This window comes from Haemaphysalis longicornis, unplaced genomic scaffold, assembly GCF_048455015.1.
Source record: "Haemaphysalis longicornis isolate Haplotype H1 unplaced genomic scaffold, Haemaphysalis longicornis Haplotype H1 scaffold_1, whole genome shotgun sequence".
NCBI classification, from domain to species: domain Eukaryota; kingdom Metazoa; phylum Arthropoda; class Arachnida; order Ixodida; family Ixodidae; genus Haemaphysalis; species Haemaphysalis longicornis.
In genome coordinates this window covers 158848607-158867311 of record NW_027526203.1, presented here as the reverse complement: position 1 = coordinate 158867311, position 18705 = coordinate 158848607, and the positions used below count along the sequence as shown (strand labels likewise).

The 18705-nt window shown below is 44.8% G+C and overlaps 1 protein-coding gene and 1 non-coding gene across 4 annotated transcripts in view; both read right to left on the bottom strand.

Moving 5' to 3' along the window:
- The window catches only part of LOC144138479 (pituitary homeobox 3-like), a 234308-nt gene that overhangs the window by 42469 nt on the left and 173134 nt on the right, over positions 1-18705 (bottom strand). The window lies entirely within an intron of this gene.
- On the bottom strand, positions 7441-7513 carry Trnaa-ggc (transfer RNA alanine (anticodon GGC)). The gene has a single exon. It is a non-coding gene; the product is annotated as a tRNA-Ala (tRNA).

Below are 18705 nucleotides of genomic sequence, written 5' to 3'. Positions count from 1 at the left end.
CAACATATCGTGTCTCCAGAAAACAAAACTATCCAGACACATTTCTTCAGCTCTATACCTCTATGTGTCGCCCTCTATTGGAATACGCATCCGTGGTCTGGAATGCAACGTGTCGGTCCAACCTGGCGGCCATTGAGAGAGTGCAAACTAAATTTCTCTCAATACTAAAACATAGGTACGCTACTGCGGAGGCTAAAGATGATCGTGGTGTTGATGCCGCCAGCTTGCTTGTAATGGACCCATTACACAGCCGGAGGGCCACGACTAGCTTTTTATTCTTGTACAAACTGGTCCACAGCCTCATTGATTGCACAGAGTTGTTCGGTGCCATAAATTTGAGAACCCCGACAGGCAACACCAGGGCACCTAGACCGTTTCATGTCCCCGCCCGTGTCAAGAGCCCCGTGGGACGTATTCAGCACCTATACAATATGCTCGCAGAAAGTTTGGACATTACATCGTCCCTTTCCAGCTTTTTGTAAGGAACTGCGTAGCTTAACAAACCAGGAGTAGTTTGCTTGCCCTAGTATGTAACTTCCATTCACACACTTTATGCGGCCGGGGTTAGGTTTATCTATGTATGTATGCTAATTGTTTCGATGATTCACTCGTGTATGTAAGTTTTGTGCCTTCATTGTGGCGTGATTTTTAGCTAATATCTTTTTCCGGTTTACATGTTTCAGTGTACAGGGTTTTAATCATGTCTTGTTGTCTTACATTTGTAGTCTTCAGAGCAGTCTGCAGTGTCTTGTTGCTATGCAGTGTTTGCAATGCCTTGTTTACATACGTGCGCGGATGATGTGCGCGGGTCGGCGTGTGTGTATCTCAAAGTGTCTCATTCTCGTTCAGACTATACAATGCTATTTTCTATATTTTCCTGAGATATGCACTTTTCTTTCCGCCCCAGCACATCGTTCCTGGACACACTAATAAACAATTAATTGGTTGATTCATTCATCATTTTTATTATCTCTGCGATTTGTTGGTCTGATCATTTATGTCTATACTCCTGCCATTGTTTTTTGCTATTTTTCTGTCACACTTGTTGCTATGTTTGTTGTGTGTCTCGACAAGATGGGACATCGCAAAGGCATCGCTCGTTTTACGGTAATACTTTATTGCAGTGTAACTTTTCGAAAATCAATACTCTCGTTTTATATGTACACTCTGTCTCTATTATGTGCACTGTGTATTTTGTTGTATATTTCCTTTTCTAAAGTGCCTTGAACGTTTCGCTGTCCGAGTGCCATAGCTTGCAACACTGTTTTTTTTTTCTTTTTATTCTGAATTTCTGCAAGTATTTTTACTTTATTGTTTCTGTCAAATCGATGATTTTCTGTGTTGTGCCGTGCTGTTTTACGTTTCTTTTATTAATGTTTTGTATATGGTGTGCCAGCACTAAGACATTAGGGTTGTTCCTGGGCAAAGAAAAGACAGGTTGATTGATGATTATTATATTATTATTATTATTATTATTATCATTATTATAAGAGAGGGACAAGATAGCCATTAAGTTAATCTGGGTGTTTGGCATAACACTTGTAAGCTCCACGCCATTGCACTTCAGTGTAGACAGGATAACATTGCTTAAATTTGGCATTCCTACCGAAAGCATGTTTCTCTCTTCATGCCACTGATTTCCGATTAGTAATTATAATCATTAAGGTCAAAGCCTTACATCTCATCAAACGCGAGAAGTTTAACACAAAAATGTCTGTCGTCGTCGGAAGCGGCAACGTCAACACGTGACCTGAGCGGCTGGAACGGGGAAGTGCAGGAGCGCGATGGTATTCAGGCGTCGTTGCTCCGCTAGCATTCCAGCCGCGCATAAGAGACTAGTGATTACGAAGGTTAATTAATGGTTGGTTTTAAATTGATAGTAATGATCAGTTCGGTGTGATTAAGATGAATTAAGGTAGATTAAGATGACTCGATATGAATAAGGTGGATTAAGGTGTGTTAGAATTAATTAATGATTGATCAGTGATTGGTAATAACGATTACTAAGGTGGGATTATAATATATTGAGGTACAGATAAAGGTGGTTTTAGGTGGTTTCGGGGGATTGACATAAATATGGATGTATTAAGGTGGAGTAAGATGGATTACTCCACGTTAATTTCTCCACCTTAATTCATGGATTAGATGAATTGCAGACGTGGCTTAGAGCATCCGTCTCGCGTGCAGAAGGACCATGGTTCGAATCCCGGTATTAAGCAGTTCCAACCGGATAAGAAAATTACACCATCTTCCCGTGGGGAACCATGAGGAGGATGCGAAGCATCATAGGGGTTCCGTGTAGGTTCCATCGTGTTGCCGTATATGTTGTTTAATTTATCGGAGCACGAATGGGAACGTAGTGTGAACCCCCATATAGAGACAGAGAAATGTAGAGAAATGTAGAGACAGCGAAGAGACCGACACCAGCGTTACCTGATCGAACACCTCCTGGTTCTTGTCTTTCTTTATTGCGTGCTCACGCTCCTACCCCGCTGCCCGCCCTCTTCGTCCTCTTCTCTGGTTGAGCTGCAAGGCGCGTGGCGCTGCCCGCCACAGCTTTCCCACGGGAAATTCAACATCCTCCTCTAAAGTTTTCAGTTCGTCGTTCCCATTGACGTTCACCTTCGCATGCCTTCGTTGTATCAGTAGCTTCTTGGCGTAGTTTTAATGAGTCAAGGACATAAGGCGCGTTCGTAGCACTTGCTCCTGTCTCGATTTTGTAGCGCAGTGGGAAGAGCGCCACGTACCTCCCGTTGTGGCCAGAGAGTCGAGGGATCGAAACCTGGCGCCGCTAGCTATTTCTTTTTTTTAAAGTGTAGGGGGAGAGGTGCGGACGCCGGATGACGGAGGGTCGACTAAGAGATGCTTTGCATCTAAAACAATCCACGTGTTGATGGAATTGCAGAAGGAGGTTTGGAGTGCGGCCTGATCCCGGCGGCCATTGCCGGTAACGCACTCCTTCACCAGAACAGGATTGACCACCCTGGTGTCGTAATGGCCTCAACCTCTCACAACTGCTATGGGAGAGGCCTTTACCCTGCAATAGGAGTAAACTGGGTGATGATGATGTTGGTAGATTAAGGTGATTAAGGCCGATTAAGGTGAGAGTAAAATGAATTACGACAATATGGCGGATTAAAGTGGCATCACGAGAAATTAAGCTGGATGAAGAACGTTAAAGTGGCATGGCTGTGATGCCGACGGGTGCACGTGTACATTCAAAGTAGGAGTTGCAATAGTCCGCCATGCTTTCACCTTCAAAGCACGTAGGCGAACTTAAGTATCCCGAGAAATTTCTTGTGTTCAAAGCATACTAGTAGAAACGCTTTTTGCGTACTAGAATGTTCTAATTGTTTTGCTGCAGTGGCGATGGCCGTATTGCTAACGCACAATAAATAAAAAATATGGTGGATTGAGCATATATATTTACAGGGTGTCCCAGCTATCATGCACCAAGATTTAAAAAAAGAGTAATGGTGTAACTCGAAGAAAACCTATTGTATAATGTTTGCAGTACTGTGGAGAAGCGGGCAGCATTTTTTTAGTTAATGAGACTTAACTAATTAATTGTAATTAATTATCTAACTCGAGAAGTAATGTCCTAATCACTAAAGTGTCAATGAGGCACTTGTAGGTACCCACGAGGGGCATCGAACTGCGGTATTTTCAGCCACGAACTAATTGCGTACTCATTTATTCTGACTGATAAAGAAAACCCGCGAAATATGAAAAATACCACGTGACGGCGCCTTCGCGCGCTTTTGCGCGCCTCGTAAAGCAATGCCCTCAAACAGGCTGCCTCTGAATTAGCCAGAATGAAATAAACAAAAGAAAGAAACAAGAAATCGCGACCGAGTTTGTGCCTTATCTGCACAGGCACCCCGCGAATCTTGCTGTTGCTGCTCCTTCCATGTATATCTTTATCAAGGTGATGCGCTGCCTCTTGGGGCGGGTGACAGGCGAAGCAGTTGCTTTCAATCAGCTTGTTTGAGGGCGCTGCTTTACAATGCGCACGGAGGCGCCGTCACGTGGTATTTTTCATATTTCGCGGGTTTTCTTTATCAGTCAGAATAAATAAGTACACAATTAGTTCGACGCTAAAAATACCGCAGATAGATTCCCCTCGTGGGTACCTACAAGTGCCTCATTGACACTTCAGTGATTAGGACTGTAAAACTCGAGTTAGATAATTAATTACAATTAATTAGTTACATATCATTAACGAAAAAATTACTGTCCGCTTCTCCACAGTACTGCAAACATTGCGCACTAGGTTTTCTTCGAGTAACGCCATTGCTCTTTTTTTAAATCGTGGTGCATGATAGCTGGGACACCCTGTATATAGCGATTCAGAATAAGAAATTAGGGGCTCGTTGACATAAGATAGAAATAAGGGTTGGCAGTCAAGAAAACCTCGGAAGGCAAAGGGGAGGATGTGGTAGGTCATTGAAACATATAAAGAATTTGGAAAGACAGAAAGTAAACAAAAAATGCCTGCCGGGTGGGATCCGAACCCACGACCTCCAGAATACGCGTCTGGTGCGGTGACCAGTACGCTACCGGCGGGGCTATTTTCCCCTCCACTTTCTGGGGTAGTTATGTTCAGGTATTTTTGTTTCATGCGCTTAAATTGGTCACCTGACTTCCAGACCCAATTTGGGTACACAGATTTTCATGAAATTTTCAATCTAAGAAGTGGTGGCTACAAAGATGAATAGTAACAATTCTTATTTCAGTAATCTCCACTGTTTTAGCATGGCAAAATGTCCAATTGTACACTGGAACTTTATCGGGTAAGTTGTGAACCTTGTGAGCTTGCAGTAACACGAACCAACTTTAATGAAGAAAACTATTACAAATGCTTGAAGAACCGTTTATTAAACAAAATTCTACAAATGTCAAGATAGGTAAAAGAAAAGTGCACGCCAAATTTCTTTTTGCATATTTTTTGTCAAGTGTACATTGTGTGGGCACTAGGCCTCCTTACGCCCGATTCCTGGCCAATGCCCCATGTCGGTACGTGCCGCCGAGCGCTCTCACGAGACGCAAAGCTCATTCTTCTGCTCCAACCTCTACTTTTGAACTTTTAGATGCGAAGCATTTCATGCTCGGGGCTGTGTCCCTCCCTCCCTCGTTGTCGTTGTCCGCCATCCGCACTCTACTGCGCATGCGCGCCTCTTCAGCCCCGTCAGCGTTTGGGCTGACGTCAGCGCAGTCCACTATAAAAAGAAATAGTTATGCGGCGCCCGGTTTCGATCCCACGACTCTCTGGCCGCAACGGGAGGTACGTGGCGCTCTTCCCACTGCGCTACAAACCGAGACGGGAGCATGTGCTACGAGCGCGCTTTATGTCTTTCACTCATTCAAACTACGTCAGGAAGCTACTGATACCACGAAGCCACGCGAAGCTGAACATCAACGGAAACGACGAACTGAAAACTTATGGAAACTTCAGTTGACCCCATGGCTGCTTCGCATACTACTCAGGGTTCCACTACGGGAAGATGGTGTAATTCTTTTTTTACCAATTCTCGCTTGTGATCACAGGCTTTCTTCATGAAATGCATAAGTTTCTAAGTTAGTTTTGTGTAGCTAGCTGGCGCTAGCCCTCCTTACGCACTATTCCTGACCAACCCCCTCGTGAGTGCGTGCCGCCGGGCGCTCTAACGAGATGGACGCTCACATGAGATAGGGGGAAAGAGCGAGAGCTCTTTATTAGAAGAAGGCAGAGAGGTCTGCTGGCATGCATTCGCCTATATGCAACTGTGCGGGAATGGGGTGGAGGGAATAAAGGCCCTAAAGGAAGCAGGGCGAAAAAGAGGGGGAAACAAGGAAGAGGTAAAAAATAAAGTAAAACGGAATTTTCCGTGGGTTGCGTAAAAGTCCAGGAGGTCTTGGAGGATGATGATATATAGTTCTAGTTGGTCTCTGTGATGCCGAGGTCATTTAAATAAATAAACACTGCAACTAACAATTTTCGCTGATCTGGTGGAGATGGCCAGGATCCAAGAAGAGCTTTCAATGATATAGGTTCGTCATTGAGGTCCACGACGTGTACTCGACATTTTATTGGTATTTTTTTTCTCTTCATTGATGACGCAACGAAGAGCCTAAATAGCTCCGCTATTCGAAAGTTTGGAATTCTCCGGTCGGCACATATAAAGGCCTGTCCCCTAAATAAAAAAGGGGCCATTTCATTCATTCACGGGACAATAGAAACGTCAAGGAAGCACGAAAACTAGCGACAACGAAATCAACGCTCGTTTAGCGCACTGAAGTGAGCAATACTGTCGAAATGGCCGCCTTGAATGTCCGTATCCAGTGGGTCGTACATGCAGAATGAAATCCCAAGCAGAGACAAGCAAGCAATGCGTGGAAATAAAATTTCCCATTTAGCATGCTCCCTTTATCACTACGTTTTCAGTAATCTAGAGATCACATTGAAGCTGTCACGAAACACTGCACACAGCCCTGATTTCTCCGGCGGTGGCTGTGAAACACCCCTTTGCTGAACGCCTACATGTCCTTTCACCTACTGCTGTCTCCGCTGGCTCAACGCCGACAAAACTTGATGTATGGCGGTCATTGTCGTCAAAAAGATTGGACAAATCTCCACAGGTGGAGCTCAATAAGATATATATATATATATATATATATATATATATATATATATATATATATATATATATATATATATAGGGAGAAATAAAACTGAAGATGGCAGAGAACACAAGAAAAGAAAACTTCGAACAAGGTGGAAACCACCATTGTTGCCAAGTCTCTTTGCTGAAACGTTGGCAACAATCGTGCTTTCTGCCTTGTTCGAAGTTTTCTTATACATACACACACACAAATATATATATATATATATATATATATATATATATATATATATATAGGTCGGCGGTCTACAACGCCAAAGGAGGCACAAGGGTTTTGTTACGCCCTTTTTTTTTTGCTAGGGTTAGTGAAGTTAACATTTTTGAAATATACGTAAGAAAGAAAGAAAAACACGCGCCCAGAATGGGGACCGAACCCACGCCTTTCGATTTGATCTTGAATGCTTCACCAATTCGGCTATCTGGGCGACTCTGTTCTCCTTCACTTTCTGGGGTATTTATATTTTACTAGAACTGTATCTGACGCTTGAGGGTGGTGGCCAGCACCACTCTGACTACACATGGATAAGGGAACCTTCTTTATAGATACATACAAATATATATATATGTATATATATATATATATATATATATATATATATATATATATATATATATATATATATATATATATATATATATAGCGAATCAGAATAGGAAATGAGGGGCTCGTTGAAAATAACACAAATAAAGTTTGGCAGTCAAGAAAACCTCGGAAAGCAAAGGGGAGGATATGGTAGGTCATTGAGAATTTGGAAAGAAATAAAGTGAAGAAAAAATGCCCGCCAGGTGGGATCCGAACCCATGACCTCCAGAATGCCGGTCTGGTGCGATAACCACTACGCTACCGGCGGGGCTTTTTTTCCTGTGCTTGGGGGTGGTATTTATGTCATGGGGTATTTATGTCAATGTCATTTTTTCCTGTGCTTGGGGGTGGTAACCAGCGCCACTCCGACTTCTCGGGGTGGAGGGGACCTTCTTTTTAACCCCCGGGCCGTGACTCGAGTGTCTACGACATGTCGAGAGTGGTCGACCAGCATTGAACCCTCTTAAGCTTCCTATGCCACCAAGACTGCCAGAACAGAGGCCCTCGCTATGCATGTAGCGAATCAGAATAGGAAATGAGGGGCTCGTTGAAAATAAGACAGAAATAAAGTTTGGCAGTCAAGAAAACCTCGGAAAGCAAAGCGGAGGGTATGGTAGGTCATTGAAACAGATAAAGAATTTGGAAAGAAATTGTTGCGTTTGGGTTCCCCCTTCACTTTGGGGGGCCCCCAACGCTCGGTTCTCCTATTTTAAAACTCCCAATTACCCGAATTCATTAACGACGTGTTTCGCCTCGTACACAGCCTCGCCTTCTGTGAGCAATCGCTAGTTTCATTGATGCTAGAGGAAGGCAGGCTCACTGTAAACATAAAAGAGCCCACGTTACAGTTATACATTCCCACGTCGAAGTCCTAATGAAAACTGAATATAGCCATGTCCAAACCAGCTCGGAGACGTTGAAAACTCGCGTTCGTATACCATTTATACATTGCGGACAATTTGTCGCGAAAAGTAAACATATCAGCCGTGCAGAGTACAGGCTACGGCAGTGATCGTTAATCAAATCCGGGAATAACTATGAAAAACATTGTAGGGGTAATAGGCACTGCTTAAGCCAAACTGCGCATCATAGCAGTACTTTTAAGCATGCGCGGCGAAGCAATCCGATCACCGTTCTCACGTAGTCATTCATTTACCAGGCAAGGCGAGCAGTAAGCGCGGTGAGATCACAAGTGAGCGACGCGCTTCCGTCGCTGTTACAAGGTGTTTCCTTGCGCACACAGTCTCGTACATGTCACGTCGCAAGTATTTCATAATGAATTTACAGTGTACTTTTCTCGGAATCAGTTGCAGCGTCCTTGGCGTTAGCTGGCTGCGTACGAGCTATGGGGCGCGGCGGTGTCGCCGGGAAAAAGCGAGTCGCTGATTGCTCTCCCGGAGTATTCGCGTTGCAGACAACTTTTTTGGGTAATTAGCATCAAATCCACAAGGAGCGGGGGGGGGGGGGTGTACGGGAGCCACAGACACACACACACACAAAAACACGCGGCCGCAGACGCACAGGAAATGGGTTGTAGCAGACGACAACCCGACCCGGCGTCCAACAAGTGACGTCATTCGTAGGTGGCGCCACGGTATGTCCTCGGTGCCAATAACGTTTCGGCCGAGGGACCGGCCTTCGTCAGAATAAACATTCTGACGAAGGCCGTTCCCTCGGCCGAAACGTTATGCTATTCCTCTTTCGACGTGTGTCTTTCTTTTTCTCTATATATATATATATATATATATATATATATATATATATATTTCTCCACTTCAATGGTGGACAAATAACTCCAATGATTATTTTTTCTCCACTTTCTTTCTTTCCAAATTCTTTATCTGTTTGAATGACCTACCACATCCTGCCCTTTGCTTTCCGAGGTTTGCTTGACTGACAACTCTTATTTCTGTCTTATTTTCAACGAGCCCCTCATTTCCTATATATATATATATATATATATATATAGGGCACGGCGGCAGTGTCGGTGGGCACGGCGGCAGTGTCGGGATGCCGGCTAAAAATCCGTTTCTCTTCCTCATCCAGACTTTCCTGGTGTTGCTCCGGACACCAACGGGACGATCGTCGGCAACCGATGCGCAGCTGATGAAGATTTTGGACAACGACGGCGCAGAACGTGAATTGGTTCATCATTTTCCATCGTGGGAAGTACGCCACGGCATCACCCATGCCGGCACCGCCCTTCAACCGGAAGATACCATTTCGTCGCCAGGGCCATCGCAACTGCCCGGTATAAAGCAAGCACCCCCAGGATTTCCCAGCAGTGGGCACGGCGGCAGTGTCGGGATGCCGGCTAAAAATCCGTTTCTCTTCCTCATCCAGGTGAGGAAAAACTTCGGTAAATGTTTCCGCTCTAATGATGTTTGCCTAATACTGCTGCCGTGCCCTCGGCCTTTGTTATAGTTGTATGAGTTGGGTTGTGACTTGAGTGTGTCTATGCGATTTTTACTCTTACTGGGTGGTGACATTGAGTCCAACCCGGGACCGACTCTTGAAGAACTTGCGCAGAAACTATCAGCAATTGCTGAGGATATCAAGGTTATTAAAGAAGGCAAAACAGCGGCCAATGAAAAACTGGATGAAATTGATAAAAAACTAGAAAAACTTACTGGACTTGAGAAAAAAGTAACGCACTGCGTGAACAAAGTATCAGAATTGGAATGTAGCCTTGCAAGTATGGCTAAAAAACTTGACGACCTTGAAAACAGGAGTCGTCGTTCGAACCTTATAGTATATGGTGTTGACGAACAGGATAGCGAGACTACGGAAGATCTCGAGAAAGCTGTTATCAAAGAAATATTTGAGGATGTGCTTAGCGTAAATATATCGGGTGTCGAGCGGATTCACCGTCTTGGTCGACCAAAGCAGGGGCCTGATCACAAACCCAGGCCTGTAATAATGAAGTTGCTCGACTTCCGAGACAAAGAACGTGTCATGAAAAACTGCCCGAAATTGAAAGGATCTGAGTTTTCAGTCAGCGAAGATTTTTCACAGGCTATCCGGGATGTCAGAAAAAAGCTGTGGCTTCGCACGAAAGAAAACCGGGACCGCAATGAAAAAGTACGCCTTGTGTACGATAAGGTCAATGTCGACGGTCATGTTTATCGTTGGGATGAAAGCCGTAACGACATGGTTGAGATAACAAAAAACGCCAACAAGAAGGCTGCGGCGAAACAACCGGCAAACGAAGTGCGCATTACGAGAAGCCGAAGTCGGCAAGTTTCCTCCTCGTGAATGCTCGCAGTCTCGCCAATAAGGTAGACCAGTTAGAAGCAATACTTTTGGGTCTAGCGCCTGATATTGTTGCTGTCACTGAAACGTGGCTACATTCTAGTATTTCTGATAATGACGCTGTCCCACCGGGCTATGCGATTGTACGAAAAGACCGAGGATCACGTGGTGGGGGTGTTGCGCTCCTTTTCAAAGAAGGAATACGGTTTTCTGTCATGCCCGATGTCGCCGATGTTGAAGCATTGTGGTGTAATGTGTATCTCAACGACAAAACCGCAAAAGTTGGTGTATTTTATAGGCCACCCAATGCTGACAATACGTATCTTCAGTCATTTTATGGCTACATCCACTCCAATGTTCATGGGGGGACAATCGTACTCGCCGGTGACTTTAACCTTCCCGAAATCGATTGGTGTTCTCTTAGCACAGAAACTAAAACGCAAAGTGTTCTAATAGATATAATGCTTACACTGAATCTTGACCAGCTTGTTCGTGCACCAACACGCGTGCAAGGAGCATCGTCTTCAATACTGGATCTAATCTTTGTAAGTAACGATGTTCCAAAAAAAGAAACAAAAATAGACATACTCGATGGGTTATCTGACCACAAAATGGTTTTATGCACACTGCCTTTGATTAAACAATCCAGGCCACACGGTCCAGTAAAACTAGTACCAGCATTAAATAGAGCTAATGATGCTGCTATAATGACATACCTTGCGCATGAGTACTATGAATTTTCTGATATGTGCCTCTCTGAAAGCCATAGCATTGACGAGGTTTGGTTAAAATTCAAGTCTCATGTTACGTATTGTATGGAAAACTTTGTTCCTACTGTGCGCAAAACAACAAAAAAGTGTAACCCTTGGATTACGCGAGAAATAATCCATATTAAACGTAAACTTAAACGGCTTAGAAAAACTAATAAACACCTAAATGCTCCAGGCTACCCTTCCCAAATAAACGCTCTGACTAAATCCCTCAAAAATAAAGTTCGTTCCGCTAAGCAACATTTCTGCAAACATACACTACAGACGTTTATGACAGAATCACCACATAAATTTTGGCAATATATTAATTCAATGAGCACTTCACCAGTTTTATCAGATGGTCTAGAGGACAAAGTCAGGGCAGCGGACTTCAATGCTTATTTTTACACAGTGTTCACTACCGATAACAGTGTCATCAGACCATGCACTGTCAGGTACAATGAAGACGTAACGCTACCAAACGCGCCTGTCATATCAGAAGCGGGAGTACTTTCACTCCTTCTGAGCATAAACGAAAGGAAAAGCTGCGGGCCAGATGCTATTCCAAATGGTTTCCTTAAACGGTACGCCGAACCTGTTAGTAAATACTTGTGTCTTGTATATTCCAAATCAATCAAGGATTCTTGCCTTCCATCTGACTGGAAAATAGCTAAAATAACTGCAATACACAAATCAGGTGATAAATCGATCCCTGCTAATTATCGCCCTATTTCGATTACCTCTACCTGCAGCAAAATTCTTGAACACATTGTGCTAAAGTTTCTAACACATTTTGTTGAATCAAACCACATTCTCCACCCAAATCAGCATGGTTTTAGGTCCGGATTATCCACAGTTACTCAGCTTGTCGAAACAATGCATGATTTAGCCCTAGGAATAAATGAGCGCTCACAAACTGATGTAATTTTCATTGATTTCTCTAAGGCGTTTGACCGTGTCTCTCACGTTAAATTACTTTTCAAACTTAATAATTTACTGGGGGATGGGCCGGTTCTCCGCTGGATACGTAATTTTTTAACGGATCGCCACCAATTTGTACAGTGCGGCAACCATCGTTCCGATCTGGCTCCAGTTGTGTCAGGAGTACCCCAAGGATCTGTATTAGCACCTTTGTTGTTTTTAATTTTCATCAATGACTTAGCTTACCAAGTCGACGTTCCAATAAGGCTCTTTGCAGACGACTGCATTCTCTATAACCAAGTAAAGCACCGTGAAGACCAGTTGAAACTAAATAACTCGTTAAAAAAGATAGCTCAGTGGTGCGACGACTGGCAAATGAAGATCAACATCGACAAAACAGTGTGCATGTCCATTACTAAGAAAACTTCCAAATTAAATTTCTCGTACAGTTTTAACAATACGGAAATTCGAAGTGTAAACCACTATAAATACCTAGGCGTGACGATATCTTCCGATCTTGGCTGGACGGACCATGTCCGCTACGTCACAAAGAAAGCATTAAACAAATTATTTTTTATCAAAAGGGCACTTTATTTTTCCACCCACGAAACCAAACTTCTCGCATACGTCACGTTCATACGGCCTCTCTTGGAATATGCAACTGTTGTCTGGTTCCCCCACACCACGTCTAACATTACAACTCTGGAGAGGGTTCAACGCAAAGCAGTGCGCTTTATCTACAACAGATATGGACGCACTGACTCGCCAACTGAACTATTACGTCGGGCAGGGCTACCCACCCTTTCCAGCCGCGCACATCTTCTTCGACTAAAGTTCCTATATCAAATAATCCACAAATCATTGAAAATAAACCCTGATTCCTTCTGGACCTTTCGCGACGTTAGACCAACAAGGCAACGCCATTCTTGGGAATTCGAAGAGTATTCATTTAATAACAACACTTTCAGCTATTCTTTTTTTCCACGCACTATTCGGGAATGGAATGCATTAGGGCCTGTTATGACTCAACAACCAACCATTGAAAAATTTTCGGAACTTGCTAAAAAAAGTGTACTAGGTTGTGTATCTTGATGGATGGTGTTCATACTTACCGTATACAATTGGTGTGCGTCATTACTATGTGATGTGAATTGCCTGAATACCTTGAAATCTACGTGATGTGATGCTTGTATGCATCTTGGTGTGTGCATTGTTTGAGTATGCATACTTGTTTTCTTCTTACTGTATTTTTTTGATTGTGCCTAATGTGAATGTGCACTGTAGTATTGCAATAATCCTGGTGATTTGCCTGCGCAAGTTGCGCATCTTTTCTGTAACTTTGAACCTGTATGCTCACTCCTGTAAAAATCCCCCTTGGGGATTGACAGTATTGTGTAAATAAATAAATAAATATATATATAATATATATTGTGGCTTGCAAGGATGATTTAATATATCGTCCTTGATGGCTACCTACGACAGTGCTGCCGCGGCTGCCCTTTACCCGTCGTCCCATTCGCGGAACGGCGCCGAACCCACCACGATAACGAAGGAGACATGGGGCCGAGGCATGAGCTACGAGTACGACGAAGTGGACATCCTGCGAGGTATGGTATCCGAACTGTGATCAGTGGTTGGGACAGGGTGGTCGTCAGTGATGGCCGGGACTCGGACAAGTGTGGTTGCAGGTAAACATGCTTCCATAAGATGAATCGATGCCTGCTCTGGTATAAACACATTCCTGTATTATCGTCCTTACACCGCGTCTCAGGTTCCCTGATTGAGGATTTCGCGAAAGTGCCCGGTATGTGAGGTTCTAGGGCAAGGGCTCTCAACGGGAAGAAATACTCTCGAACTGGGAGCGCTACCTTAAGAGATGCACAACCATAAGCTGAAACTGCTGCCTCTGGGAAGCAGCTCAATCAAAACATCGTAAAAGCTAAATTACAAATCGTGCTCTCTAATCCGTCAAACAGACAAAACGCGTATCATCGAGAATTGCCCAGCCTATTCGTCGAAGCGCATCGGTGTGTTGGGAAAATCGCAAAATCACAACGACCGCGCTAGAGAAGATAGTTCTTAATTATGGCAGTGATTTTTTGTGCTTGCCATCAGCACACCCCAGACGGTAACAAACTAGCGTGATAACAAGTGTTGTTATAGTTCCTTATGGTTCCACGTTGCAGTTATATATAAAAAAAGCAGCTGCATTTACCCTATCAACGATCCCCCCGCAGTCGAAAACTGGGAAATTAGCCTCCTTACATCATATTCCCAGTCCGAAGAGTGACGAGCGGGTCCGACAGCAGTGAGTCGGCCGCATTTAGAGCAGGGACGCGGGTCAAACGCATCCGCAAGGCAGCACTCGGCGTCACTCGTAAAAAGGGGACGGCGACGGTGGTGGCGGAATGTTCTGGCGTCACCATGGGCGTCGTCAATGAAGACGGATACCTCTTCGGCCTTCACGGAAGCCGTGACAGATTGGCTGAGACGACACGCGCGCACGCCGCAGCATGTGCAGGGCAGCGCAATGAGAAAGAAACGATGCCGCCGGGCGAAAACAAAAGCTGATCGCGACCACGCCGCGCCGCCTCGCCCTTTCCTGGCGTTCCCTTCTTCCCCTTCCCTCCTGCACAGCAGCGGCTAAGCCTCGAAAGCTATATATCGCTGTTTGTAGCGGAGGAGATCGACGTTTTGCCGCCGCCTCGACGCATACAAATGGACAGCTGGCATGGTCTGTAGAATCGTTTTCCGCCGCCCTCCACGATACCCCCCGTCTTATATAGAGATGAATTGTGCATGTGCGGGGGTGTGTCTGCCCTGGTTTGCGTCAGCGGTGATTGTTATATGGACGTAGTGGCGCCGAAGCAGCTGCGCGTATGAAGCGTCGGCTGTAGAATGCCAAGTACTGGCGAGGGAAAATATGTTCCGCTCCCCTTATGACTGACTTTGAACGATGGAGGGGAGGCAGCGTTTCGCAGTTGCTCACGCCAAACTGACACCTGGCGGACTTGAACGAGTGGACAAACACCGGATGTATGTGACGCAATTTGTGATGCACCTTTCAATTTGTCCACCTCACTTGCTCAAACAAACAAGCAATGTGGGTTTTAGTCTGCAAGTAAAGGGGAAGAATAAAGTCAGGATACGAAGCGGATTGGTCGACCACAACTTGCGGTGGTAGAACGAGTGCAGGTGACTAGGGCACGCACCCTAAATTAAACTGAGAAAGACAGATCGTAGGCGTAACCCAACGTCCAGGCATATAGAGCGAACGCTGCGCATTAGAGAACAACCTCGTGTAAAGCCACACTAGTTGATATTAAGAGGAAAAGTCAGCGTTAGACAGGTTGCGTTAAAGAAATGACCTGTACGGGATTCTTGCCTATATATGTGTGTTATCGTTTTCAATAAAGGTGTTGGAAGTTAGCACCGTGTGTGTCTACTTGTCTGTGTCTCTCGTCTTCTGCGCTACATATTTGTAAGTTATGAACCAACAAGCCCAAATTTCCACGCTACTGAAATGACCTGTAGAGAAAGACCAGACGAGTAACAGAACTGTTAACTGCATACACCTGATCCTGTGTTTCTTTTGACGGATTCGAAAGAAGGGCAAGCCGAAAGCTAGGTGCACCAAAGCGGTAAGAAAATTCTGGGCAAAGAATCGATCAAGATTACGAGTGAAAGTAGTTAGAAGCCTGTGGAAGTCTATGCAGTGGATGTTAAAGGGACTCTGCGACAGTTTTTTCAACTCTTTTCTAAATCCTAAATGTTTTCGGAACGTAGCCAACAAACCCATCCAGTACTTCGAATACAGGGTCACAAAGAAAATAAGCCAAAAATTACTGTTCTATGCCCCTCAGATAAATTGAAAACTTGCTCAAAATTCTACAGGCGCCATTAGTGTCCTCACTGATCGCGTCTGTAATACGAAAACTCCCTGAAGGAAAGCCAACTTTATCTGGCGATGATGATGAATGATCGTGGGTGAAGTGAAACAAAAAAATGCTTCAGTTGCGTTGTAAAGCACGTCCTTTCAAACTAAATTTGCAGACGCCCAAAGGACTCTGGTCTAAAATGTGTTCATCATGGCTGAAATCCTTGCCGGAATTTTCAACAGTACTCGTGAATTTATAATGAAAGTGCAGCTCTCGCTAATATGACGGTCGATAGTTTCATCACTTCTGCTATGACGTTGTGTCTTTTTCTGGCGACGTCACCACCCGTTACGTTTTCTTCGTACAGTTAAGCAGTAGTTCGAGAGGGCCGAACGGATCTTGCGGCCGGCTACAGATTGAAATGAGCTCAGAATAAATATAGCACCACAACGAAAGTATCGTACGGCTTCTCTGGTTCTTCAAAGTTTTCGGGATGTGAGGCTCTACCCATGTGATCACTTATTCAGCCTCAATCAACCAATTTTCTGTGCAACAATTAATTCACACAAAAAACAGCTAAACACTGAAAATGAGCTGCTGACTTTGACACCGAACGTTCACGTCCGTTCGTGCACCTGCATATCCCCCGCCTTGGTATCGTGTCTAAGGGGTTCTGCTGTGCCAGAACAAATACGGAAGCTGCGTCTCTTTACTTCGATACTACCGTGAGGGTAACGGTACTGCAGAGTGCATTGAGCTTCGCGACTAAAAATACGCCCACTCAAGACCGACCACCCACACGACCCCGCAAAGCACAGATCAGCAATAACTTCAGGCAACGCGAAACAGCTTACTGTACCAGTTGTGAAAGTATCGGAGTCGGCGCACACTGCAACCTGTACACGTGCAGCCCTGTCATAACCACATCCTATTTCCGGCCCCGTCTCTTTCCCTCTTGGCGTGCTTGACCTACTCGGTACTTAGCAGATCCACAGCTGTTACCATGAAAGACATGGTGACCTCCTCGAAAGAGCAAACCTTTCGCGCGGCTCCGCTCCCAAATGATACGTGCAGGCAAGTGTTATCGAAAGGCCGATGACGTTACTTTACTACTGTTCTCCTGGTTGCATCCCCCTTTCTTTACTACCCCAGCAACTGGGGGATAAGTGGAACAGAAACGGGGTTCCTGTTCCAACGTCCTCATCTTACATGGGGTTATATATTGAGGGGGCGGTCACGGATCCAGACACGGCTATGAAGGTTACATCATGATTTGCATCCGCAATGGCTTTGCTTCCAGGGTGACACATTCACGGGATGAAATTTAAAGTGAATAGAATAACTCCTGAACATCGAAACAAGGTATACTGACAACAGCCTAAGCTGCATGCGAAAAAAACTATGCCCGCTTTACGCGCCCCCCCCCCCCCTCACCCCCATGATATAGCTGTTAAAGACGCAGCATTGAAATGCACAAATCAACAAAATCTACAATGAAAACGAAATGCGTAGCGCAAGAACTTATAACGACACAAAGCGCAGAAAAGGGCACCCCGACAACTTCCTGTGTCTCTTCCTGTACTAGTTGCAACCAACTACTATATGACAGCTGTCAGTACTTCTGCCGTTGATGCGAGACACAACAAAAAGTTCAGACACAGAAATACTGAAGAATTACTGCCCTTTAAGCAACACATACGAAACGTTGGCAGGCCATTCGAGCAAGCCTGTTTCCCCTGTATCTAGCAGGTCATCATGTCCCTTTAGCAACACTACCAGCCATATATTTTTGTTGTCGTTCCTTGCCACATAAATTGCTGCATCGGAACATGGAACAGTCATGACTTACAACAATTATATTTCCCGCCACTCATCTCCCCGCCAAAACAAGAGAAATAAAGCTGCGGATCATAACATGCTAAACGCGTCCACGGCTAAATCTGGGCCGATATTTTTGAGCATGAGAAATAAAGCATTTGTTGCTTACGGGAGATTACAAAACGACTTGTATTGCACGCGTTGTACTGTCCAACAATAACCTTCTACTGCCCTCAGTCTCGACGACACCCAGCAGAAATATTAGAAAATACATCAACAATCCCGGTGCGCATAAACGCCCGCTGCTGTGTACTGCACATTCGGTATGTGGTGTCATTCCCCTAAACATTAAAGAAAACCAGAACTCGTGCACACTGAACAAGACTAGACAAAGTAGTGTTTTCCATTCACTTGCCTAAAATTTGTGCCTTGCTTTGTAAAACCACCCTGTACGAGGGAACCGAATTAGTTTTCCTGTCTATTGGACGCTTTTTAATTGTTGGCGCTCAATACGGTGCACAATGTAATAGACAGTTTCAGTTTTACGTACGTAGAGGCTCCACGCACGTAGAACTTGCACGGGTGACCAGTGCGCATGCTCAGAACGCAGAGGGCCTACGTCAGTCTTACGGACGTGCGTAAGATTCGAATTTTTACGTTTCCGTGTTCACGTAGCTTACGTACGTAGAGTTGACCAACATGGTGGCGCCCTGCCCTCCCGCTTCGCAGCGAAAACAGCTTCGTCGCTAACCCCTCGGTGCGATGCCGTTTTCTAAGCTGTTGATTTCGCCCTCAATTAGCCCATTCTTACACGCGCCTAAAGTTTAAATCGGCAAACAGCT